Source organism: Etheostoma spectabile, chromosome 17 (assembly GCF_008692095.1).
Source record: "Etheostoma spectabile isolate EspeVRDwgs_2016 chromosome 17, UIUC_Espe_1.0, whole genome shotgun sequence".
Taxonomy (NCBI): Eukaryota; Metazoa; Chordata; class Actinopteri; order Perciformes; family Percidae; genus Etheostoma; species Etheostoma spectabile.
This window is the reverse complement of record NC_045749.1, coordinates 3,861,296-3,889,190: the sequence shown is the minus strand read 5'-3', so window position 1 is coordinate 3,889,190 and position 27,895 is coordinate 3,861,296. Positions and strand designations below refer to the sequence as shown.

General features: G+C 39.6%; 1 protein-coding gene and 1 long non-coding RNA gene across 2 annotated transcripts in view; both read left to right on the top strand.

Moving 5' to 3' along the window:
* The first annotated feature begins 2,994 nt into the window (after window positions 1-2,994).
* On the top strand, window positions 2,995-24,976 carry LOC116705555 (uncharacterized). The gene is made up of 3 exons (XR_004335954.1): window positions 2,995-3,005; window positions 21,195-21,201; window positions 24,879-24,976. It is a non-coding gene; the product is annotated as an uncharacterized LOC116705555 (long non-coding RNA).
* A 583-nt stretch (window positions 24,977-25,559) lies between these two features.
* ciao2b (cytosolic iron-sulfur assembly component 2B) overlaps window positions 25,560-27,895 on the top strand; it is a 12,472-nt gene continuing 10,136 nt past the window's right edge. The window contains exon 1 of the mRNA XM_032541276.1: window positions 25,560-25,569. The gene's annotated coding sequence lies outside the window, so the exon portion shown is untranslated. The remainder of the gene's footprint in view (window positions 25,570-27,895) is intronic.

The following is a 27,895-nucleotide window of genomic DNA, read 5'->3' as shown; positions in this document are numbered from 1 at the left end:
CGTGAAATATGGCCAGCAAAGGCCAACTATGATGAGACTGTGCTGAATCCCAATGCTGCTAAAATTACCCAGTCAGACTGAACAATGTCAAAACATTGCCTGACTCGCTTCCATATATACTCCGTATCTGCACTAATTTCTTCAGCTCCTTTGCTGCTTTTTGCTGCTTGGCACTTCAGCTTCAGGCCTGATGTGGTTTCAAGGCAGACAGCTTATCAAGATGAGTGACAGGAGGGATGGTAGCTGGACTGAACTGGAGTCACGCATTCAGTGGTTCAAGGCAAAGAGTTGCATGGAGTCGCTTTAATCATATTAATGTTCTTTATACCTCCCTGTGCAAGAGATCTCTTTAAACTTGTCCTCCACCAGGATGTTTAAAAGGTCACGGTCAGCAGGAGAACAGCACCACTGGAGCTGAAAGATGTTCAGTGTCTTCTTGAAAGACACCACAGCAGTGTGAATGCTTTGTAAAAGTACAGTATAGGGTTCGGGACTCCCTGCTTTTGTCCTCCGCTGGCCTATAGCTGAATCTGTTCGACTTTGAGATTTGTTTCAAATATTTTTATTATGAAGCTTCATTTAAAAATGCTCAAGTTACATAATTGTTATTACAGTGCTTCTTTTGTATTTAAACAAAAGTATGAAAAAAAAGAGGCACTATATCTTTACAAGAGTAAAACTGCGTTCTTACTGTTTTTCAGAAAGTAATGGAGATGAAAGCAATGGAAACACCCCATTAATTTGTATTTAGAGATGATGCAGACATCCAACGTGATGAAGAAAACTAGTCACATGATGCTGGAGAGAGGCACTATTCTTTGCAACTGTTATATACCCTTAGTTTTTCCCAGTAATTACATAAATTACAAGAGACAAAATACTATATTGAAGCAAACTGCTTGTTTTCATTCCTTCTTGTTTACCTTATGTGAAAATCTTTATCTTTCCTTTGAATAAACTATTGCGTAGGGTGAAGTCACTCAAATTGTAGAGAAAACTGTAGAGATGAGAAGGTTTGTAATTTCTGTATTGGTGTTCTTACTCTCAGTGTGTTCTGAGTGACAGTGTGTGTTATCTCAGTGAGGATTGATCATAGTGTTTGGCGGCACTGAGCCTGTTTTGGGTGTATGTATGTGTGAAGAGTTGTGTTGCTTGGAATCAGTTTTGCAGGTGATGTGAACTGTTTAGCTCAGGTGACTGTTGGTAGTGCAGATTGGAGTTTTGCACATTGGGCCCACTGTCATTTAGCAGTTGAAAAATATTGTAACACAAATCTGGTCTTGATCTAAACCCCTCAAAGTCTCTGTCTTGTCTTGGTCCCGTAAGCTCCAGGATTTCCATATACCCACTTAAAAATGCCCAATGACATGCAACAACATACTTTCCATTAAATTTTTGATATATTTTAAATTGTCATCTGTGTTTTCCTTCTTCACAGAAACACTAAATAAAGGTGTTTCCATCATAAATTGGTGCATCAAAGTGTATCCGAATTCAGGAAATGAAGTTGTTGATGTTCAAAACTTCCCTGGGGGAGGACACCCAGACCCCCCCCAAAAAACTCAAAATAAATAAGGCATTAAAACAAACAAAAAATGATAATCATGATATAAACATTTCCTTATTCTACTATGATCACAATTGGAGCAGCTGGCTGATCGTGTTTGATGGTTGCTGCCTCTCCACCTCACTGAGCCCTGGAGATCTGATGCCGTTTAATTAATGATTGATAACTGTTGAGGTGTTAAGAGGAGTGCAGGCATGAAATACGACAATGAGAGGGAGCAGAGCTATGCAGCATTTCTTTCCACCTGGTCCTCCATATGCTCTGTGTCTTGTTGTATTTTTCCTCTCTTTCACTGTCCTGCTTTCTCTGTTTTCCATCTGTCTCACTGTTTCACTCAGTGTATCTTTCTGCTTCCTCATTTTGGAACATACACACACACACACACACACACACACACACACAGACACACACCAACACACAAATCTCAGGTGGCGGGAGGCATAAAAATGCGTAGGAAATGTGTTAAAAGCTTTGCTACACTTACCGTAGGAGCTAAAGGATGTGGGGAGAGCTTATTTTGTCTCATTAAGAAACAGCTGTGCTTCCACTTGTATCAGGACAGTGTCAACAGTGTCAGCAATACTATCTGTGAGTCAACATGGATGACTAAACTGCACTGCACAGTCAGATGATTGCCAACTGTGGGGCTGCGTTGCTTGTATCGAACCTTATCAGTGTTCAGATGTGTGGCTTTAAACTGTTGGAGGTGATAACAGTGTCTGTCTGAGGTCCGAAGCATGCAGACGTTGTAATATCACACATAGTTAGAACAGTTTAAGTTGATCTTCTCACTCTTGGTAAAATCCCCAACACGTAGTTACACGATGCATGAAAAGACCTTCATTACAATATAAACACGCAATAGGATAAGTATGAAGGTCCATTCTTGCATTTTAAGTAGTAGTTGGTGGTTGTGATTTACTTTTGTCTCACAGAATTCTGTGAGACAAAAATGAGCACGGCCCCTCAACTCATAATCTGTGGCAGTTTCACGGAATTGCAGAAAATTCTGTGAAGACTTCCGTGAAATGAACATAGATTGTCGTGAGTGGGCTTACGGGTCTGTGACACGTGGGAACAACGGCACGGATGGGTTTAAGGAAAAGAAGAAAGCGACTTCAGGAGACATTATACTCAAGACTCAACGCCCTGTCTCCTGGGAGAAAGTCCTGTGTTTGACCCATCTACCACCCCAACCAACCTCCTTATGCGGATTTTCAGGTTTTAATACCACTCGCTACCATAGTCGCTCCTAATGCTACGTCATCTTCTCATTAAATTTACATTGGCATTGTTTTCCATGGTGGTCACACAGACTTTTCGCACATTCTTTGCAACCACCACATAATGTGGTGTTAACAGTATGTGATCATTTCACGGATTCCTGTGAGACGAGTCTAGTTTGTAGCACAGATTGTGGCTTTCATTGGTGCTGATAGTGGTGATTTGGGGAGATATCTTTAATTAAAGTAGATTGCAATCTTTTTAGCCCTGTTAGCGTCACGGCTTTGTGTCAGTTGGTCTGTCGGGACCCCACTTGGGTGCAGACTGCTACATAGATTGCCATGACATTTTGTACATACACTCATGTTCCTTAGAGGATTAATTATCATGACTTGACATGAGGTTGACAACTATTGGATGGATTATTATATAATTTGGTTCAGACATACATGGCCCCATCTGGATGAATTGTAAATGTGACATGAGCCATGTGATATTCAATATTATGTCTACATCATCTTATATCAGACCTTATCAGTGTGCAGGTGTAGAGTGTTAAAGACGAGGAATGTGTGGCTTCCACTGTTGGAGGTGATAACAGGAATATCACACAAAGTTAGGACAGTTTAAATTGATCTTCTCACTCTTTAGATGACCAAATCACTTTCACATTACATGAATCATGAAGTTATTCAATATGTGAAGTTAAAATAAATTCCCAAGTATGGCTGTAGAGTTGTAGTTGAAATGGTTGATGAAAACCAAACATTTTGTGTTGCTTGAATTATTATAACTAAAAATACATATGAGGGTATTTTAGTCTGTTTAATTTGTAACATTTGAGAATAACATTTCTCTTGGAAGTGTTCTTCAGCCATTCAGTTTTGGGTACTAATCATCTTGGAAGTGCAGACGAGACTCATGCCATAATAATGTTATTCTTTCACATTACCCGGTCGTATCGTACGATAGGCTGGTGACCTATGTACCAGTGCAAGCTGGGAAAGCCTCCAAACACCTCCGACCAGTAACTTGAGTGGTAAATGACAATGCTACCAAATATACGTTTGATGAAATGAAGCCAAATAAAATGTACTGAAATACCAGGAAAAGTATGCATAAGAAACATGGCTGCAATACTCAGCGTGAATATAAACAGCCAGGCGTGCTGCTGAGTGGAAGAGGGGGAAGAAACAGTTATTGCAGAGAGAAAAAGAAAAACACTTCTCTCCAGGTCAAGACGATAAGTTATTTAAATATTTGCAGCATGAAAATATGCATCGCTCATCCTTGAACTAACTGGACAGCCCAAAGAGAGACTCTCTTTTCAGTGCTGGCTTGGTTTCCTCATTATATTCAATATTTCATATTCAATTCAATTATATATGCATTGGAACGGGTTCACTGTTGTATCTTTCCAGCTTAGCATTTGTGTAGTGGCTGAGAGCCAGGTTCCATACAGTATGAATTAAGACGATGACACACATAGGCTTGCACACTCTTCCACACACATGTAGTACACACATACTGTACAAACCTAAACCATCCTAATTGTCTAAGTGTCAGCCTGGTTGCTTGACAATTTGCCCTTGTCTGCCTCTTTGTGTTTGGCTACCAGTGTGTGAAGAGCAGCCATCTGTTTGTGAGGAGAGCTCGCCCTTTGGCTGGTTCCTTGTTGTTAAAAATAAGGATTCCCAGTTCTATTTAACTTTTCCTTTCCTTTTTAGAAAACTCAGCATGTAAATTTGATCAAAAAAGCCAGAGCGTCCACATTGTGCCTGTTTTAATTGCTTCTTTTTCAAGTTCAGGCTAGATAATTTGCTCATACACTGGGTCTGGCAAGAACTTTGTTTTGTTGGAAACTCATTTTAGTTCATTGGTCACATACAGTCCAATTTGATCTCAGTTAAACCACTCCAGTAATTTGACAGTTTCTCATTAGGCTGATGTTGACAAAAGCCTGTCGCTTTTTGGGGCATACAACTTCTGCAGCCTTCAGCATGTCTTTACAAACTCAGCCTTAGAACATGTTTTACGCTGATTTCTGTTTCGTTAGCAATAAGGTATGTAGATAGATAGATAGATAGATAGATATATAGATAGATAGATAGATAGATTTATTTTCATTGATCCCAAAAAAATGGGAAATTCCAGTGTTGCAGCAGCAAAGTATCAGACACACAACACACACACACAGAATATACATGAAATCAACAACAGGCTAATATAAGAACAAATAATTTAATATGAGGATGAATATTCTCTGAGCACTGAAAGATGCTGTAAATTCAGCACGCCAGTTTCCCATTTACCTCAGAAGAAATAGCAACAGGCGGAAAGCCGCCACTGGGATGCGTCTGTTGACCTGCACACTGTGTTCTGCTTCGTTCACATAAAACGAGTTGCGTTATTTATATAACAGAACAAGAAGAGAGCTGCAGTAGCAATCTAGAGGTAACACTCTAGTTCCAGGAGGGACATACCAAACCATGGTGTAGTTGTTTACAGTAATTGCACCAATCTATCACAACGCACATATTGGTGTTAAAATGGCACAATTAGAAACTTCAGCAAAAACTTGATGTTAAATACCCCAAAAATAATATTTTATCCATTTGATCAGTGGTCAAGATGAACGTCCTCTCTGCTCAGCCTCCTTCCACAGCCACAGGAGGGTCTTCGTCTCCGAGGCTCAGGAGGAAATTAGGATGCTTATATGCAAAATGATTATCCAGTCCCACCTCATTATGATGATGCTCCGACAATAACAGCATAAGGTCACGATTTGTGTAAAACGACCGACATCTTGATTTCTGTTAAATCTTCTCATTATTTTTTTTTAAATGTGTGCATGCAGTTACAGAGGGAAAGTTGACCTGAATGGAGCAGCTGTGCTGACTTTGTTTACAGAAACATCAGCCTGACAGCGCTCCGCCTGCTGCGTCCTGCATGAGCACATTTTGGCATCCTCTGCTGTCAACTAGTCACTGTAAACAAAAGCTTGCATTAAAATGTTGTGAAAGGACATCAACTTAAAAACAAATTACTTGCATACAGTTATTATATATTTAATCTTATGTGCAGAGCATGTCATATCTTTTTATGATCAAAATTAACTGACCACAAAGTTTTGGAAGAATTCTGTGTTGTTGATGTCCTGAATGATGTCCTAGAACCAGATAATGTTAGAATATCCAATGCAATTAACAACAACTTGTGCATGCAAAGACATAGACACATTTATTTAGTTTACATTTCTATTGAGTCTAATCAGTAATAAAAAGTAATGTGTCATGTTACAAATTACTGTTGAGGGCAAAACAATTTGCTGATAACATTGTTTTTTCTTTTCATACTTGAATAATTTGGCTAAATTGAACGGGCGACAATGAGCAGAATCTAAAGATGGGAACACTGCATGCACAATCAATGTGATATAGTACACGCGGGAGAAACAAAGCATGCAAATAGCATTAATTTTGCTGAATCTTAAATAAAAACTGGGTTGGATTTCCTTGTGAGGAAGCTTTTGCTAGCTTGAGTGCTGGAGTTTAATGGAGCACCTTGTTGTTGCACTCTGGGAACTCCACACGCTCCTGTTGGGTGAACCGTTGAAACACTGTGTGTATTATTCAGTATTTAAGTGCCACTGTGGCTTCATTAGCGGCTGTTAATTTCCCAAATTATAGTTTACCGGGCCCTCTATTATAGCATCCTGTACTTTGCAGAAGTGCCAGGTTTTGTCTTATCATCGAGCCCTCGGCCTGAACAGTTACTCTATAAAAGGTTATTGTGCTCTGGGTCATTGAAAACCTTTAACAGGGCCCTTAGAAGTAATTATTAATTCTTTATTCTGAGCAGCTTAAAGTCACAAAGGCATGAAGCAGCTTTGTACTCTGCACTAAGCCTGAACTATCTGAATGGAAGCTATTCCATCCCGAGGATGTTTCTGCTTAAATCCCACTGATGAAGGTGCATTTTATTAAAAAAGGATTTAAAGCCCGCAAGGAGCAGAGGAGTGAGCCGTGAGGACTCTGAGGTGAGATTGTAGTTCTGTGTTAGAAAGTGTTGAAGAGTTGTTTTCAGAACAGGATGTACGAGGATGAAACTCCATGTTATATTAGAGATGATGCATGAAAGTACTTCTGAAATGCGTCATGAACAAGTTCACTTTTAAGACTCCATATCTTTTCCTGCTTCAGCGTGCCCATCTTATGAATGATAATCATCAGTCTCGGATGTTCCTCTGATTGTCTGCATCACCCAGGCGACACAGAGAGATAGACGGAGGAGAACGTTTAGCTTCTCAAACTCCTTTTCTGTTTTTTTTTGTCTTGACTTTTTGTAAACTAATAATTTCCTACAACCATTCGATCAAATCAGGCTTCAATACATTGAGTTGTGTGTATGTACAATAAGCCTAGTCGACACGTACAAATCCCATCCACACATGCACTGTTTAGAAAAAATCTCCATTCAAATTTAACGCAAAATCCCAATTGAAGCGCTTTTAACAGGATGCCAAGCCAACAGGTGGCAACATGACCCCAGTTGTGCAAACCAATCAGAAGCTTTACGACAAGCTGTTCCAGCCAGCTCCATTTTGGCCTCGTCTGCCATTGCGAGAAATGTGGCCTCATTTGTGACGCCTCACAAAGGAGACGACAGCGCACATGTCTTAACCCTAGCCAGAATTTTCCAAAAGCTTACAGTGCTGATTGAGTGAGTATGTGTGTGTTTTTTGTGTGGACAAGGTCTAAGTTACAGTTGATTACTTTTCTTAATTACACACTATCAGCTCAGTGAGGCTGTACTTAGGCATGAGCTAAATGCTAATGTCAATAGCTTGATTGAATGCACATAAACAATACATAGGTGCACAACTTACTCTGCAATGGAGAATCATCATTTTAATTTAGTACTTATTTAAAATGCCCACATTATTGGATGTTTTATTGTATTTCATGTTCTCTCATGTCATGTCAAAAAGCTGTTTTGTTGCTGGTGTTTCTTAAGGCATTGTTCCATTGTTTATAAAGGGATCCTTTTGTGGCAAGAACAACTCTAAATATGCATTCATGAAAATGATGGAAATCAGTCCATAAGATTTTCTGCATGCACTGCTAATCAGTCCCTTAAAGAGTAAAATCACTAAATGGTACAAATCTACGCAATGCAAATATTGTTCTTATAACCTGAGTTTCCCCATATTTTTGCATTGACAATTTTTTTAAATCACATTTTATTATTCAAAAACAAATTAGCTTTAGCTAAATTACACTCACTCACGCACACACACACACACACACACACACACACACACACACACACACACACACACACACACACACACACACACACACACACACACACACACACACACACACACACACACACACACACACACACACACACACACACACACACACACACACACACACACACACACAGCTTTCAAAGCAGCACAGGCTGCCTGGAGTTCTCTGCTTGGCAGCAGCAGTGTGGTAAAGCAGAACCAGCTAATCAGTCCTAAACCAATCTGTTCTAAAATAGCTTCACTTCAGCAGCGCTGCCTATCCTCAAAGCTGCTAACATGCCTTACACTGGAGCAAATTGATTTTTTTCCAGGCTGATTAATCTCACCTTGCCTGTGATTGGTGCTGTTGATTGACTGCTCAGTGATTTCCCGGACTGATTCTGGCGGCAGTGATTGCCAGGGCCTGTTGTGTTTGCAGAGACTTTATCTGAACACAGATTTGTAAAAGGGAGCAAGTATAATACATGCCTTTACTTCCAAAGAAAGGAAAACAGATTACCAATTTACAGATTCTTTTTTTCCTCAGCAGACAATTCACCTCCACCATTTGTCATGTTTTTGTTTTCTATAAAGCAAAACGATGGTAAACACCCTGATGATCAATAACAGGTGGATAGTGGGCTGTTACCGAAATCTCACAGAAATGTGTGCAATCAAACTGCATGTAAACTTTCCCGCCCTGTCTCCACACACGCACACACACGCACACACGCACACACGCACACACACACACACACACACACACACACACACACACTTATTAATTAAAAACGAGAGAAACAGAGAGAGAGAGAGAGAGACGGGGTTGATAGTGCAATGATTATGGAGAAAACACATCTGCTCTTTCCTGGAACTTGTTGAGACTGATGACTGGAGGTGGGGAACTTGTCGAAATAATCACCAGAGGAGGCAGAAACTCCGCTGACATGTGAACAAGTGTCTGCAAAGGTGTAAAAACACTACACATCCTCAACCTCAGACACACACACACACACACACACACACATACACACATTGACACACACAAATACAGAGTACAGATGCTGTGGAGATTTGTGATATTAACTCAGTCCCATTCGTTTTTAGTTTTTAGGTTCTACTCTCTAATAAATCACAACCCCAATTCCTTGGGATGCAAAACAATACTTAAAAGAAAGTCATCATCAGGATGTGCTGTACAGTTGATACATTTTTTTTGTTGAATCTCATGCAAGAAATATACATTTTTATGTTTTTGACATTATCTTACGAGGTGAAGTAGTCATTATCAGAGATCAGGGATTATTTATGCTTCTAAATTTACATTTATCCTTTGTTTTTAAACATTGCATATAGTTTACACACACGTGCGGGTTGTACATGAATATGACAGAAAGTGACAACAAAAGTAAAACCGACCATAGTCAGTTCAGCTTCACTTGCTGACCTTCTACAAGTTTGAGGTTTAGGGATGGTAAATATGCAGCCCACAGTGTTAGTTTTTGGAAAATTTAAAATGTGTGAAAACAGATTCTTGACGCTTGTATGCTAATCTGCTCTAGTATCTGATTAGCATTTATCCTTGGTGGAGACCAGTGAACCTTCAAGCCTGTTGGTAATAGAGTGAAAGGATTACCGTCTGCCATCAGGGGGTAACACACACACACACACAGACACACACACACACACACTGATTATGATTGCAGAAAACTCAAATACAGCTCACACATGGATAAATAAAACACACAATCTCATACACAGATACCATCACTCACACACAGTTTTTTACGAGTGCCATGACTTTTTCAATACTTTTAACAACTTTCCTAAACTCTTAACACAGTTAGCACAACATCTGTCTGTGTAGGCTGCACAATTAACACACTTCTTGTTGCTTTTACACACACAATGCATACATTTAACACAAAATTTTAAATGCTTGAACTTCTTTTACACACAAGCTCAACCAAGACCAAAACAAGGTTTTTTACTGACAAATTTGCAAACGCTTTCACACTGTATGTCAGAACAGATAATTTCATGTTCTAAACCTATCTTAGGCTAAAGTCAGAGTGAACAGCTGTTCATGTTGTAAATTGAAACACAAATATATCCCTGCATTTTATTCTATTGTTACTGTAAATGAGAAGAACAGCTGATTGTAGTTATGCAAATAGATCAATCACAGCAGAAGGAAGGAAGGGAAATTCTGTTTCTCTGTCCCTTTTTTCATAAACCATACATTCTGTCTCATTCTGCTCAGATTTAAACGGTTTACAGCATAACATGTCATACTGAAATTTGTGAAATCCATGAAATAATCTACCTTTCTCATTACAAACAATAACAGAAGATGGAAATCATTTCAAAAACGTTTTAGCTATGTATTGTTGTTTGATTGCTAACGTGCACCATTCCACTGACAGCCTTTGGTGTGTTTGATGCTAGCTTGTAGCCAGCAGTGAATAAACTTTGTCAAGTAGGTCCATTTTTACTGTATTGACATTACAGAAGTCTCTTGTTAGCATCTTGTAGGCTATTTGTCGCCAAGTGACGCATGCGCAACTCAAATTCTATAAAGCTACTCTGAGATGGCTCATTCATATTTTGTATTGAATTTCTGCAGCAAAAGAAACAAAATGCAGCATTTACTAAACCCAGCAAAACAAAAATGTAGTAAGGCTTCAAGAGAAACTGCTGTGTAAAAAACAATCTATAGTCAATACAACATACTATTATCTATTGTATAAAGGCAGACACATTTCAAATAATGGAGTTTCTGTGATTCAACCTGATATTAGTGTTTTTATGACATTGGGCTTTGACTGACTAAATGTTCCTGTTGGGAGAGAACATGTGTTAGTGTTTTGAAGAATTATTTGATTTTGACATGTTTGCAGTGTTTTGGTAGACATAGTGTATTGTGTTAGTGTATAATTGTATTTTGAAAATTAGTGTTGGAGTTTAGTTCACAATGTGTGATTTTGAGCATAAAGTTAACCATTTTGCCAGTTGTATGTTGTAGGTGTGTTGGTGCGTTAAGAGTTAGGAAAAATTATTAAAAGTATTATAAAATTGCCATAGCAATCGTTGAAAACTGTAACTACTGTACTTGCAGGAACCCTTATTGACGTAAACAATTCCCTAGACTCCTAACAACCAAAGATAAATGCCTAAAGCAGGATTCATACTTGATGTAAGAGGTTAAGGGAAGTCCTGTTGTAGATACCTGCAACTCTGCAAATAGTCTACTCTCTAAAAATGATTATGAAAAAAGTGTTTGCCGTTTGATGCTTAATTTTGTCATGTGTTTACAGCATTTTGAAGAAGATGTGAGGCATTTCCTTTTTGTGTGTACAGTTTGGGGAATATGGTGTAGAGTTTTGAAAAAAGGAGATAGTTTTGAAAAGGTGTGTAAGTTTGAAGATGTAAAAAACTGTAATCCTCACTTTAAATGTGTCTGCACACATTTAAGCAACGTAAGATCCACGGGACTTTTAGTTTGTACAGGTGAAAAGATGTTCAGACACCTTTTTGTTTTTGTGAAAAACAGCAAGAGGATATGAATCTACATACCTCACTTCTTTTTTAAGATTATTTTGGGCATTTTTAGGCCTTTATTTGACAGGACAGCTGAAGACATGAAATGGGAGAGGGGGGGGGATTGACATGCAGCAAAGGGCGGCAGGGCGGAGTCGAACCCTCGGCCGCTGCATCAGGGAGTAAACCTCTCTATTGGACAAGGGCGCCTGCTTTCCCAGGTGGGCTACCCAGGTGCCCCATATCTGACATCTTTTATGTAACATGATTGCAACATTCAAATGTGGAGGTGGCTTAAAAACTTTCACTTTTTTAAAAAATGAGCGGGGTTTTAACACAGAAATCCATGCTTACTGCATGGTTTTAAAACAAACTTTTTCCCTTTAAATTTGCCCACAAATCAAAACTCTCTCTCCTGATGGAAAATAATGAGTTGCCGTTTTTTCCTTTTTTTTCTCTTCACAAGATGTTCCTGTTGGAGCTGTCTTATACCTGTTGTATGTGTAATTTGTTGGGCCAACTCAAGGTAATGGGATTCACACATGCCTGTGCCTCTTACCTCATGTTGTCTTTTCTTGTGTGTTCATCTAGCGGAAACAGCTCTTTACGCTAGCTATACAATGAACAACCCTCGTTCCTTCAAGGTTCCAGTAATCCATTTAATGGTGTAATGTTGGATTGGAGTCTTATGCGCTTGTTTAGCCTGTTCTGCCGTTCTTGCAACTAAATGATATGTTTAAAAGGGGGAAGAAATGGCATTTGATCAACAGATTGGCCTTTCTGGATAAATCTCATTAACTCAGGAACATGCCATTCCCCCGTCACTCATCAAGCCAAAATGTCACAGAAAATTGGCACCTTTGCTCCGGGTGCTGAGAGAATTCATATGAGCCTGCGAAAGTGTTCAGCACTAAGGAACCTCCTGTTCAACATCTTGAATGGCTGGGACGTAAGATTGTAATTGCATACACGTCCATCTCAGCTTCACCTGGTTCTGCTAGATGGTCCGGAAGACTCTCCCAGCCGAACAATAAAGGAGAGGAAGCTCATAATACATCACATCAGACATGATGATCCTTTCAAGTAACGTGAAATGCATGTGTGCAAGCATGCAGTCTCAAATTCATCCAATGTGGATAAAAATGAGTGTTTCACAGAACAGAATCTATGAACATTTGGAAAAAGGACTAGTTCTGCGGGTTGTGTGTTTGCCCAATCAGATGTAAGAAGGGTTCACACTGATTTGAGTGAATGAAAGCATTTATTTATCATTTGAAATGATGTCTGTCTTGAGGAAAATACTTAACGTGGACATTAACTTTGTGATGTTTTGTGGTTATCTTTTCATTAATGTTTTCAATCATCAGCATGGTTTTTACATCTGTGTAACAAAAGATTAAAGTGTAAAAGAAAGTGCAGCTACAAATAGGTTACATGTTCACATTGGAAATATGTAGGATAATGCTTTGAGCTACATGCAGAGAATATATGTATAAATATACAGAGAATAATGGCTGCAGATCAGATTTCATGTTCAGCTAAAAGGTGAAACCACAAAGTCAGATATCTTCACCAGGGCAGACGGCAACCTATGATACGTGAACATGTCTCACACATGTATTCACCACCCTGGGTCACATCCTGATCATCTGACTGATGCTAAGTTAGAGGAAACTCAGCTGAGAATAGATAAAAGAGGAAAGGAGGATACAAACGACAGCAAGGCACTTTGCAGTTTGTTGAAAATGTGAAAGAAAAAGACAAAAAAGACAAGAAAGAGACAAAACAAGCAAAACTGGCTGATATAAAGTGAGAGTAAGGATGATTTGTGTTGATCCTCAGGGTGGTTTTGTTTTAAGCTTGAAAACGAGTCTTCAGTGTTTGTAACTTCAGGGAGGGAATGAAAGTTTCAAAGGTAAAAACCTTGCAAAGGCTTTGAAACATTTCCAGAATACGAGAGTTAACACAGGATGCTTTGAAGGCATCCGGGATTGTAAGGAAGCCGCTCTCAAAAACCAACAAAAGAGGGAATTATTAGAGAAACAGTTGGATGCTATCCTTTATTTGGTCTGCAAATACGGCAGCTCTGAAATGACAATCCCAACATTGTCATTTCTACGGCCTACTAGATCTACTCTCTGGATGCAGCCCAGTGTCCGGAAGCTCGACTGCCAGCAGAATCAACAGAAATGCAGGCCCACTGCCTCTTCACAGGTCGATCAAATGAAATCATGGACACATTCAACTGACCACATGTCACACACAGCTCACACAGAGAGAAATATTATTGTTACCACAAAATCTGTAATGTGACCTCCGTGACACCTCCCACAAGGAGTAGATGTACACTGAGAAATGTCCACTGAGAGGAAAGAGAAAAGGAAAAATAAAGAATTTTGAAATACCTTAGGCAATATCATAGATGGGCGAAAATACACTTCTATGCACTGGGATTTATACTGCAGACTGCAGAGGTCAGGGTATATGACAGGGTGACTGAGAAAGATATAAGCGTGCTAGTTCAAATTTAAGAGCCAAATCCACTGGGATTTTATCACTGTTTTCCTCCCATAGCTGAACCCTGGCAGGATTATAACTAGATACTTAGGCTCTGATTAATAAGGATAATATTTGTGGTGTACTGAATAAACTACCCAACAAATCCTCCAAACAATACGATAATATAGGATGTTTATTCCTTATGTTTATTACAGCTCACATGTGGAGCGTTTCATAAATTATCACCCTAGATGTGGTATTAAATACAGTACACAGGAGGGTATTCTAAATACATTGTTAAGGTTGTGTTGTATTTTGTTAACGTTTAGACACCAAAACTACTTAGTTGGTGGAAAATACCAGCTCAAAATGAACCTAGGGGTTAATAAAACATACATACTGAGTTCTCTGGAATGTGTTTTCATGCTAATAAAATGTGTCTCAAGCTTATAACAAGCTAGCGCAAACCGCTGATTACCTTATGCTAGTAGTCAGGGCATGGAGGAAGTAAAAAGAAATCACTATTTCTATATTACTAACATGGCTCAAAATAGCACCACATTTCCACGGTGGCATAATGAGGGTCCCTACATGTAAACCGAAGCATTGAGAACTCTGTAAGTGTACAGACAGTTTATTAAAAAGATAGTTTTTAAAGACATAACCGTTCGTGTATTCAGGCAGGCGACATCTTGGGAAAACAGTCACGACCAGTGAAACCCCGGACGCCGTGCAACCAGTAGCCTGTAACATAGCTCAAGCACAGCGTTCGTGGTTTGACTGGCTGTCCTATACAAATAGAGGCCTAAAAATGCCCCAATATTTTTTTTTTAAATAAATAAACGTTTCTTCACTCCGGGTTACACACATGACGCAGAATGTGACAAAGCTCTGTTTGTTCCATAAAGTTAAAAAAAAAATTACTCACTTTTATTGTGAAATGGGACACGAACTCTGGTCTAATTGGTGAAAGTCCTGTTTCCTCGGCACCTTACTTTCTGCTTCGCTACGTCATGTGTTACTACGGCCACGAGAGGGCGTCGCCACTGCACTAGCGTACACGAGTGGGGCAGTCTCAAACTGCAAAGCCGTTGGATCATCATCTTCTAGTTCTTCACTGTTTGATTAATGCTGTGATTGCTAACTCAGATCACAGGAAGCAAAACAGTTTACTCAAATAAATGCAAGTTTTGAACAAATTTACGAGTTTCTGTCTCGGGAAACCGACAGGAGGAGGACGCCTGTCTGACTGTCTCACTGTAAACCTACTGTTGCCTACTCCTTCCTCAACTCCATTCTCATTCTCAAAGGGCCCAACTCTGTAACATGCATGCCGCGTTCATGAGTATGCATTGTCTTAAGCCAGATCAGCAATATTAAGGCAAACACTGATGATGGTGCTCAACAAATGTAACCAACCCAACCAAGTTTTTTACCAATGGAAGAATAATGTTCAGTCTTGTCAGAGCCTACACTGGCACAGAGGTAGTATTTTGTTCTGGTAGTGCAGGATTAACCTAAAGAGTTGAAGTTGATTATCAGTAATCATCTATCTATGATGAACGCTTCTGTTCATGCTGAGCACCCAGGTCCTTCTCTGTTTATTACAATTAGCCTTTTGTTGCTGCTGCCTGAGAAAGACAACACATTGCTTTATGTCTACAACATATTTTGTAGTATCATTTTAAATTGCACAGCAAATGTGTGCAGTATGAGAAAAAAAAGTAAAAAAAATACTCACTTACTTTAACATTCTCCTGATCTTCTCTGCACTGTGAGAGGATGCATGCAGAGCCATCTTTCCCTGTAAACGGGTGAAGTAAAATAAAACAAAATGTCCTGCCCTTTGTTAGTCCATATTAGGACAAACGAGCACATAAATACAGATTAGTGCTCTCTCAAGCAAAACAGCTTCCCAGGGGTTTTATTCGGCTAGTGCTCGTCTTCCTCCCAGTCCTGTTTCTGGTTTGAATTGCTTCCCATTATCGGCTGGAGAGAGGCTGCTCAGCTCTTTAGCCTGCAGTCATCAGGCCTATCTTAATGGAGATCTCCCTCTGAGACCTGACAATGTATTGGAACTCATCACTTTAGCAGTGAATGCCATCTGAAAACAAAAGAGGGTTAAGAGTTACAGTAATACCTGTAGTGTGACATGGGGAAGTCATGCAGCATTGTTTAGGTACACAAATAAAGATTTCATTTTGTAGCGAGGATGGAAAGTTCATAGATTTTACGTTGCATTCAATCCCTTCAAACCAGTTTTAGTGATAGAAAATCAATAGTTTTTATTCAATTTTTTTATTCCATGATAATCACATTTATAAAATAAAAAATTAAACTCCAAACTCTCAGAATATCAGTGTTGATAAATTAGAAGCTGTAAATTACTGTAGGGGCACATGTGTATGCAGATTCAGTCGATGCAAAGGGGGTAGAACAGGCTAGAGTTAAGGTTAAAGAGCAGGAAATGCAAAACTAGTATAATCAAGTACAAATACATGTTTGTCTGTGCAAAATTAACTGGTACCATCAATACACACAAAAAGCACAAAAGCCCTTTTGTGTAAATTGAGTTAGACTGGCTATCTAACCTTAACACAGTATTTATGTATGTTTAAAAAGACCACAGTGAGTTGTCTTTGTTGATTTTTTTCGGACTTTTTTGTTGTTTTTCCCTACACTTCTGTCACTTTTTTCAGTGTTTTTAAATCTTTTAATTTGTCTTAAAATGCTATGAAATTAAAACAAAAATAGGGAAATGATCAGTTATTTAACCTGTGAGGACCATTGTATGGAACCATCCACTTTTTTTTTACAATTTGGTTGAAAGAAACCCAAATTTGGGATTTCGAAACTTTTTTTGAAACTGGGTCAAATTTGACCCCGAGGACAACAGGAGGGTTAATTATTTTCTAATGTGCGTGCATCGGGGTTACTGGCAGACGCCGCTACTTGCGACCGTGCATTTGTGCGGCTCTCAGACACTGCAAATCATCACCAATGAAGATGGAATTCCTGCTGAGTTCAATGATACCTCACACAAGACTGGATCTCAAACGGTGCTGACAAGAGGCGTTTATTTCCTTGATTTTTTGTTCAAATAACTCAACACACATGAACATTAATTGGAACCTGCGGTAAGAGATTACGGGCGTAACAAGCTTGCTGACCACGCTCTCATTCACTCACACTGCCATTTAGCACACAGCTGCCCTGGAGCTCTGTCAGGGCAGCTGTGTTTGGCAGTCCAGTAACCCAGAAACGGTGACTTTGCGCTGGGCATGGAGCGCCGCGGGCTGCCGCTGTCCCGTCAGACTGTGTGGAGCTCCTGAAGTCCGACATGTCATACCAAAATTGCAATTAGCCATCAATTTTCGTAAAACGGCACATATTTGACCTTTATATAGTTGATTTCTCGAATAAAAAAGTATCAGAAGTAAATTTAGTAATGAAATAGCAAAATAAACAATGTATATCATTGCAGTGTTTCGTCTCCACTGTGTGTATTTGCTTCGCTAAACCTATCAGCACACGGCTCATGTACATTTTCATGAGCAGACCATATACGGCAGAAAACCTCTCGTTTTAATCCAGGCCCATAAACGGGGGAGAATCAGGACCCATAAAAAAAGCATTTGGGCAATTTTCAGCCCAACCAATGTTAAGGAACAGCGTGAAATACTGTATGTAACCATTCTATCACTCCTTTAAAGCTATCACTGCAAGTAAATGTGCTCTAAGCAATGTCATGCTTTTTTTAGGCTTGTACCCTGAACACACTGTAAAAGCCACGGTCTCTGTAGACAGCCCAGGCTCCACAAACGGCAGCAAAAACAAACTGTGCCAACCTGCACCACAAACCATAACAATGTTCCAGCCTATAACCAACAAAAAGGAGTTGGTTGAGCAATCTCCGCAGCAGCGTTAGTACGTAGGCTACTTCCACAATGCTCGGTCATGACTCAACCAAGTCCTTCTTGTCGGTTATAGGCTGTTTGTTAGGGTTCGTGGTGCAGGTTGGAGCAGATGGTTTTTGTTGGCGTTTGTAGACCCTGGGATGTCTACAGAGATTTTTTTACAGTGTGTTTAGGAAACAGGTAGCTAGCTGAGAGTGAGGAGATGTGTGCTGTACGTGACAAAAAATGTTGTAGCCTAAAAAAATGCGTGACATCGCTTAGAGCACCTTTAACATTGACGCATCATTTTCATATCATTTTATCTTTACTGAAATGTGATTGCATCTGCACTGTGTTAATGACTGATTCTTGACAATGTAATTGACAGCTGTGAAATATATAACGCCTTTCTCTTCACTTGATTACAGTAATTACAATTAGCCATTACAGTAATGGATGCAGAAATGTAAGGAACTGTGTTGTACATGAATAGTACTTTTAGCTAGCCCCTAGCTCAAACTCCCCACGATTTGTACAATATTACTGTAAAGTAACACTTTATCATCAATCACACATTCCAGCTGAGTTCTCTTCTTTTGAAATGCTGACACACTATAAATCAACTGAAACCCCAGACCAATTCACTCCTCAATATATCCATGTATTACTCAAATATGGGAGCTCATCTGTACAATTATTACAACTACTTTTACGCTTTCTATTCTCCTTTTGAAAATTGTAATCACTTGATTTGCTTTTATTCCATGAAATGCCATTTATTTTTATTTTCAGAGGCCCAACCTTCAGTTGCTATTAGATAAATAGCAAATTATAGCATCACACCAGGGGTGATTTTGCTCTAAACCCCTTTGTGCTGGCCTGTTACTTCTCTCCTCTGCCTCTCCTCTACCAGGCTTCAAGGCGCTAAACCCTGGAACCCCCATAGATCACACAGCGGCATCAGCGTATCCTGAAAACTCTCCTCTTCCTAACGGTGTCTCATTTCAGAGTAAAATAGGTCAGCACTCAGCTGGAAGTTTCCTCTGCCCTGGACAACTGGAAGCTCGCAAGAAAGGTTCATTTTTTTTATTTCATACTAAAACCAATAGATGGATAGACAGATAGACGGACGGATAGATTTCACTTTCTTTGTGGAGTTAGTTATGTAACAGTCTTAGCTCTCCAACATCTATCATTGCTGTAGCGGTCTTGATTAAAAACACCCATCACTGCAGACTTAATTCAGCGGCCAGTTCCTTCTGTAGAGCCAAATATGAATCAGACTGGAAGTCTCAGACAGGTCTTACTGACAGAACATAATTAGAGTAAAAGGTCAACAGAGACCCAATCTGCTCTGATGACAGGATGGGAAGTGTTGGTCTGGCAGAGATAGAGACACACACAGCTGCTGGTCATTACCAAGCTGTTAAAACCAGAGCATTTACACTTAGGAACCATTGTGGTTTTACAGAAGAGCAGATGCACCTGTGTTACTGTTACACAGAACTGCTGATGCTCTACTGTTCTGCCATACAATCTAATATATATCTTTATTGACAGATATTTGTTGCAGCTACATGGTCCTTTTGATGAATGAGTTTCTGTAGTTCCAAGTTCTGTAAAATAATAATGAACAATATAATATAACATTGTTTTTGTATGGGTTTGAAACCCTTTTAGTATGCAAGACATCTGTCACTTTACTGTTGTATACTAACAGGAAATTATGCAATATGTGTGCCAAAGAATGCCATGTTAAACTAAAAAAACACATGCACATTTTTATTCCAAATTTCTTTTTATGAAGCTGTTTTGTTAACATTTGTAATTAATTTTGATTTTTTTTTTTCTGTGTGCAAATGTTTCCGTTGTGCAATGATTCTGTTGCATTTTGTATTCAATGCCCTCTGTTGTCTCACTGTTTTATTGTCTTTTAATTGTTTGTTTGTTTTATGCTGCTGTGGTGGCTTTTTTCACAGTTTTGCAAATTTGCTCTTGTGATGGCGTGGAGATCTGAACTGAACTGAACTGGACTGTGGCGCCATAGTGAACATCAACAGCACACTCTAAAACCAAACAAATCTCTGCATGCTATTGCTTTTTGAATACACTTATTTTATTTATTTTTTACAATGTGAATGCATGACAAATCCTGTTTAGAATTGATATTGTGAGACAGCCTTTTTGTCTGATTAACCATGCTGGATATCAGACAAATGACAAACATACTACTGCTGCTGCTTCTGCTGCAGGGAATGTAGAGTGCACTCACTTTATGATTCTTCTCTGTGAAGACAGGCACTATGGGGGGTTGAAATAGTAGGCTATTTGTAAAACTTTTATAGGTTTTGTGTATGTGGAATCCCTGTTGTGATAAATCACATCATGAGAATGCACCAATGATTGTTATTGTAATAGTAATGAGCAATATAACATCATGAGGCCCATCTGCACAAGGATGCACTACAGAGCAAAACAACACACACACACACACACACACACACACACACACACACATACACGCACACACACACACACGCAAAGAAGCACCAAGGATTTATTTGGCAAGAGGGTTGTTTTCAGCTTGCAGTTTGGAAACAAAGTGATGCTGTGTCTTAAGGCTGCCATAGTAAATGCATTTGAATACTGCTTGTGTGCTCTTGTATTTCTTATGTAATATGTAAGATGGCTATAGACCAATATGCACAGAAAAAGTAGCTAATCAATTATCTAAAAGTAAATACAGCATTTTGTCTATCAAACACAGGACTTTCTCCCAGTAGACTGGTGTTTTGGTCCCGTTTGGAAATAAAAGTAAGCGGCGAGTCATTTTAACTTTACAGAGCAAACAAAACTACGTCACATTCTCCATCTGCATGAGTACATCAGGTACGTACGCACAAAGTGAAGTGACGTAACAAATGTTACAAAGGTTTACATATCTGATAGATTCTGATACTGTTGAACATCATTGTGTTGTTGTAAAGACATTGTTAACTGTTCTCATAAAACAACATTGTGAAGTAACACTTGTGCTGTGTTTGCACTGAATTGGAAATTATATTTTACAAAAATACACTGAATTACAAAGGCTGTGGAGAACAGTGCACTGTAGACGTCTGTACTAAGGTTTTAATTACATTAATTAAATATAGTCAGTAGTGAAGTAAAGTGGGCTGGTGCAAGACATGAAACTCCAGGGCTCCAAATGAGTCTCACTCCAGCCCAGAGCAGGTCTACACCATACTCTTCATTAATATTAATTCTATTACTTATAATACAGTAATTACTTAATGAGCAACCCTATCTGCCCACTCTGGAGTCATGAGCTCACGGCTGCTGCTTGGCTCTTTATTGTTAGCAGCAAACTGGACTAGTGGCTGCTGCTCAGGAGCTATGGGAAAGAGATAAGTGTGCATTTAATTTACATAATAAATATCCAAAAGAACATTTTAAAAAAGGTTCAATTGAACATTTTTACCTGCACAGAGTCCTGGAGAAGTCTGAGAAAGTGTCAAGGACCCTCTGGAGACGTGGTACAAATATATAGTGGGTACAAAATAGATGCTGAGGTTTATAGCAGGCAATCCTCTAAAAGACTGACACATCATGGTACAAGCGCTCTACCCTACAAGATAATTACCAAAACTCAATCAGTGCACTATTAATATCACTTTAAACCCCAAGTGGGCTGGCTGATGTGGTATTACCTAGCATTATTGCTTGTTCAGCTAACCTCTGCCAAAATAGCACGGCTTACATTAAAGTTAACACTAAACCAGCGCACTTCTATGTGAAAAAATGGCAGAGATAAACAGACTGATCTGAGATTTGGAAGTTGCAGGTGAACTTGTGGAAGTTACAACACATCTGTGAGGATACCTGTGGAGGTGCGGTCTCTCGCCAGTATGCAAATTATGTGCAAATTAGCTGTAAACCTCTCCCTCTTTGTCCCTCCCCTCAGGACCCTCCTCCCTACGCCAAAACGGTGACAGGAAGTTGAAACTGAAAACCAGGGACATTGTAAAAATCCTGAAAACATAAAAAACTCACTGAAGAAACACAAGAAAAAATGCAGATTGAAATTGAAAAAATTCAAATTGAAATAATATCATAGGATTGTGAGATTATAACTTTTTAAAGCTTGTGTGTCATATTTCAGTTCAACCTTTTTCAGTGCCAATATTTGTGAATACCACAGGTTACTCTCCCTGTTCTTGCTCCATACTGTAGTGGGCTGAAGGTTAGAGAACAGAGGGCTGCAAGAATAAATAAATAAATAAAATGGAGTGGGCTGCAAGTGCAGACAGTCCAGGGTACAGCATCAATGATATATATCAACTGTACGTTTCAACTAAGAACCATGACGGAACGCCGGCCCTCGCGACAAAAAAACTGACCGGTCAGCAGGGAATTCTCCCGGTGATCCCGATGAGCCAATCCAGGCCGAGACGTGGAGAAAGTGTGATAAGAAGCTGTGATCAGCAGTTTTGAAGGATCAGTAGGATTACGGAGGAGGTGTCTGAGTCATCAATAACTAAAAGATCATTCTCAAAAAGCTTATTGTGTGATTAAAAAAAGAGGTTGGTTGTTGGGCTGTGACATTTTCAACCAGATACGAGGTCATTAATAATCTGATGAGTCACAAGTGAATCATTATGAGATGACAAAATCACACGTGGATTTACAATAAACACATGAAACTCAGCGTAAATTATTTCAGGAAGACTTCTTAACTTCATCCACCTCTCTCTACTCATAAAACTGAACAGCGGTTTTGAGGCGTTCACTTTCTGTTAAACCGATCAGAAGCAGCCATGAATTTCACAAGCCAATCACAGCATGCCATCCGTGCTTTAAATCTGTTCTTCTCTCTGCTGTTGTCAGTTGTCATTTCAGGCAAAGAGTGCAAAGAGGGCTCCTCGATCCGTTCTTCAGGCTCCTTCACACCACCACCAGTGTCTAGACTCCATGTGGGGGGAAATGTCTTGGTTTTCTACCCATTTCAAAAAAAGATTTATTTACGATGGAGTCTAATCTCCTAAGACTCTGTACATTTCATTTTATGTATGAGTACAAATAAACCTTTAAAGATCTGCTAACAAAGTCTCTCCTGATTGAAATACAGGTTGAATTCTGGTGTTTATACATTTGGTTTATTTTTGTGTTTGGTTGAATCAATATGAAATCCATCTACCTCTACACCCTCATGTGTCACTGTCTGTACCTTCTCTGCCCCAATGATCCTTTAATACTGAAGCCCTCTCCCTCTGTTTCTCCCTCACACAGCAGGTACATCCATCATGTCTTTCTCACATAAACTTGATTGAAATAGAGAAAAACAACCACCACCTTCAGCTGTCCTGAGCTTCACTGGCTGGCTGCTGAGTAAGCAGGCGTGTATGTCTGCTTGCCTGTCAGCCTGTTTTTCATCATCTATCTCTGTAGTTTCTCTACTATATTAGACAATTCAACAGACACCAGGCAACTCACTACATGCTGTTCAGTCTTTTTTCTTCATTCTACCTTTTCAAACAAAAACCTGCAAGATGATATTTGAAATGTGCCATATTCACACACAATGGTGGCTTTAGAGTCTGAATGTGTTGCTCGAATCAGGGTTTCAACTAAAGTCCTCACAATTCACTCTCTTTCACCACCGTCACGCCGGGAGCTCTGACTGTTTTTTTTTGTTTAATATAAATCCTCAGAGCCATGGCTGTTTCCCGCCTGGCTGTTTTTAGAGGTCTTTTAAACAGATTTCAAAATATAAAACTAGCCCAAATGCCCTGCAGAGAGAGAAATCAAAGGTCCAGTCAAAGTAAAAGCCTGAAATGTAACTGCAGGAAGAATAAGAAGGATCCGTTGTGCAATCTCCCAAAAGCAGATATTTTCTGTTTTGTAAAGCCCACGCACAAGAGCAGTCGAAATGTTCAGCAGTCGGTCTGAGAAAACACAAGGGAACAAGGCAGTTTGTGTAAAAAGACAAAGCATTGATCTATCTCTCCAACATCTGAAATATTTCCATATATTAGGAAGATAAAACCAACTCAACCTCTGTTCTTGCCAGCTTGAATTCCGACATTAACTCATACAGTTGTGTCTGTAAATGTACGACCTCCAAGAGCTCAGCCCACACCAAACATCACAACTGTGATCAGACTAAGCTTTGCAGATTGTGCGGAGAATTTAATGAGCAATTATAGGTTCTGGACTTGGCTAGGCGTACCAAACAGGATGGAAAAGCTTTTGTTCTCTCTTCAGAAGTTTATTTTTATGTCAAGCAGATCATGCTGCCTATTGTTAAAGGGATACTTCACCAGTTAGCATTAAGCTTTGTATCAGCAGAAACTGTAGTATTTTCGAGTGACCATGCTTCCCTCCGTCTTGGTCCCGTAAGACTAGAATTCTTTGCATTGTGTGTCTAGAAAAAAAACATCCGATGACGGATAAATCGTCATTTAGTTTTATCTGAGGCATTTTTGCCCAGAGGCTGTAGACTACAAGCCAGCTAGTTTTCTCATGTTTTCAACCTGCCCGGGGGTTTGACTCTTTACCTGAAGCAGGTTGAGTGTCAGCCATCTTGGAGCTAAGCTACAGCTCTCTCTTTTCAGCTGCAACTATGTGAATTCAAATTACCGAACATGTGTAACACCAGGATATATTGTTATAGATTGGAGAATGTGCAGGGATCTGGAATACAGACGGAATACTTGACCTCAGCCAGCGGTGTCGCCCGATCATTATACAACAAACTGGACTACATCCAATGAAAGAGATTGTTCTCTAAACAATAAACTTACCTGTGATTCCCTGTCTGCATCATGCATTTGAGTCCGCTAGTGATAATGGGGAGCTTTTATCCAACTACTGCTAACCGCTGGTGGAGTTTGTGACTGTTAAATGCCGACCATTCTACATTTCACACAAATTACCGGCTGTGTTCCTACTCGGTTTTTACAGCCCCCTAAGCACTGTTGCTACCATTGCGTTTAGCTGAACTTTACGTAGACTATAATGTGTACACTAAATGTAGCCTGTTTCGCATGCCTTTTTTATATAATGTTGTTTTTATATATTTTAACTTGAGCCACTGTGAGAACACTTGAGCCACGGTGAAACGTTGTTGTCGTGTACATGGTTGAAATGAGAATAAAACACAGTTGAGTTGAGTGCCTCGCTGACTGTCTATGTCTGAAAAGGGTAGGTGTGGCTTGGGAGTGGACTCGTAGAGCAGCAAAGCAAGTGTATCCTGGGATTTGGTGTCTTTCATCTACATGATCCAAAAACACATTTTCGGGCTTTTCTCAGCTTTTCTAGAGGGCATCAATTTCTAATAGAAATTCACATTTCTACTACATAAGTGACCTAATTTAAAGATATAATCATCTTAACAACTGTGAAATATCCCTCTAAGGTTGTTCTGCTGAACTTCTTTAAATTTGCCTTAATGATTTGAACATCACCCCAAAATTGCTAAAAGTGAAAAGAGTAAAAAGAGGACTTATTGACTTTATAATTATATTTTAGCACTGCAGTGTTGTTGTGTTAGCAGTGGGGGAAGTACTTTTACTACATTTATTGCACTACAGGACAGTTTTTCTTTAATTTCTATTTGATGTCCCCTGTCCATTCTCTCTCTCTCTCTCTCTCTCTCTCTCTCTCTCTCTCTCTCTCTCTCTCTCTCTCTTTTTCTTTCTATCCATTTATTCATCCATCTATCACAAATACAGACTGACAGGGATTCCTTTTAAAATATGTTATGTTTACCTCATTTTTTAAAGCTTTGGTCATGTTTATGTAATATGAACATCCTACATTGTTACATTATGGATATGACAGAAACACGGAAAGCATACAGTAATAGGTAAGTCAATGATCCGATCTTCCTCCATGCATATTCCGCATTGGCAGTGTGCCATCACTTATTATTATATTGATAGTGTACTTCAGCTAAATCTAAAACTGCTACAATCCTTGCCAGAGTAAGTGTTTTGTTGTGTGTGTGTGTGTGTGTGTGTGTGTGTGTGTGTGCGTGCGTGCGTGCGTGCGTCCGTGCGTGCGTGCATGTGTGTGTGTGATTGATGGATAATGTTGCCACTGCTAGAGAGCAGAGATCTGTGGCAATAAGCTATTTAATGTTGCTATCAGGGAGCTGTCATGTTGCTCCCCCCTTTGTGAAGGCTCATTTCCCCTTAGCATCATCCGGAAGACAACGAATAGCCAGAAAACACCGCAAGGAACTCAAACAGATACCTGAGGGGGGGGGGGCAGAGTCTATAGTGTGACTGTCATTAAATAAAGTGAGAGTGAAGCTGTGAAAACAGAGACACCAATCAGCTGGAAGAGAGCCCCATATGTTGCTTAGTGTCGAGCTCCATGCCACCTTGGTGAGTGTGGTGTTTTGTGAAGCTGCCTGTAGGACTCAGGTCTGGTCTCTGTGGAGCTAAATGAGACACAAAGAAACACAAGCAGACTGTGAGAGACTGCAACAGAGATGTAAGTCATATAACGTTGTGTGTTATTATAGACAGGAAGCGAGTGGAGCAAGTAGAAATTTACAAATTTGAATGAAATGCTAGAAGAGTTCAGATAAATTGCCCCAGTGGGATATTTGCATTGGACATCACAGTGTCTACAGCACAATCACAGAAACAAAATGACAGTTAAACAGACAACACATACATTCATCCATCAATTGCACATATGCCCACATACATGATAGTTCCAGGTCTCTTCTTTAAACAAAATACACCAGAGGCTCTTATTTGTGTTGAACCTTCAGATGTCCAAGGACGAGATGTCTCAGTTATGCAAAGCTTTGACAGAACACAAGCTCACCTTCTCAGTATTAGGATGTCAGTAGAAGAAAAACTCAGGCAGAGATTCACATTGACAGGGAGCTCCTGAGAGCTTATCCTGAAGATAATGAATGAGAATGAAAGGTAATGAAATAGCTGTAAGGTCCAGGGCATTTATGTTGACTTCCGGTTTCCAGGTCATTCTACAAATTTGCAGTTGTATTTCTGAACACAGGAGATTTTTTACTGAATGTGTAAATCCCCTCAACTCAGTTGAATGTGACTCCCTTTGTATTTCCTCCCCAGGCGCTGTAGCTCAGGTGGTAGAACAGTTGCCTACTAATCGGTAGATTGGTGGGTTGAGCCCATGTCAAAATGTCTTTGGGCAAGACACTGAACCCCAAACTGCATCGGAGTGTGAATGTGTGTGAATGTTTATCTGATGGGCAGGTGGCACCTTTCATGGCAGCCTTTTGCATGAAGTGTGAATTGTTCCTGTAGGCTACTGTCTTACAGGTGATGGTATTACAAAAACAGCATTCATTTTCATGTTTCAGTTCTACCTGCACACAATAGACAAAGTGAAAACCGTTTGGTTTTGTAATTCGGTTTCCTTTTACTTTTAACCACCCTATATTTTAAGCTTGAGGGTAAAATGAGGGCATTTTTGGCAACAAAGTGAATGAGTCATTTTTATTTTATAGATATACTGTATATAGTATAGTAGTATAATAGTATAGTCTTGAAGTAAAAGCTTAACATCAAAGCGCTTTTTGTTTTTTGTAGTAGTTGTAGTAGTAGTAGTAGAAGACTAGAAAAGTGTTATGTAAATACAGTACATTTACATATTTCAGAAGTGGAGTTTATTTCTTTGCGTGGCTAAGCTGAAGCTGACCTCCTCTCAGTGGTTCTGAATTGAAGCTGATTTTCTCAGCGACTGAAGTGAAGTGGGTCTCATTATCAGATCTCTCGACATGAAGCGCTGCCAGAAGGAGAGTGAGTGATGATGATGATGACCCCAACCATCATGAGAGATGACAAGTGTTCAAACGAGCCCCCCCCCCCCCCCCCC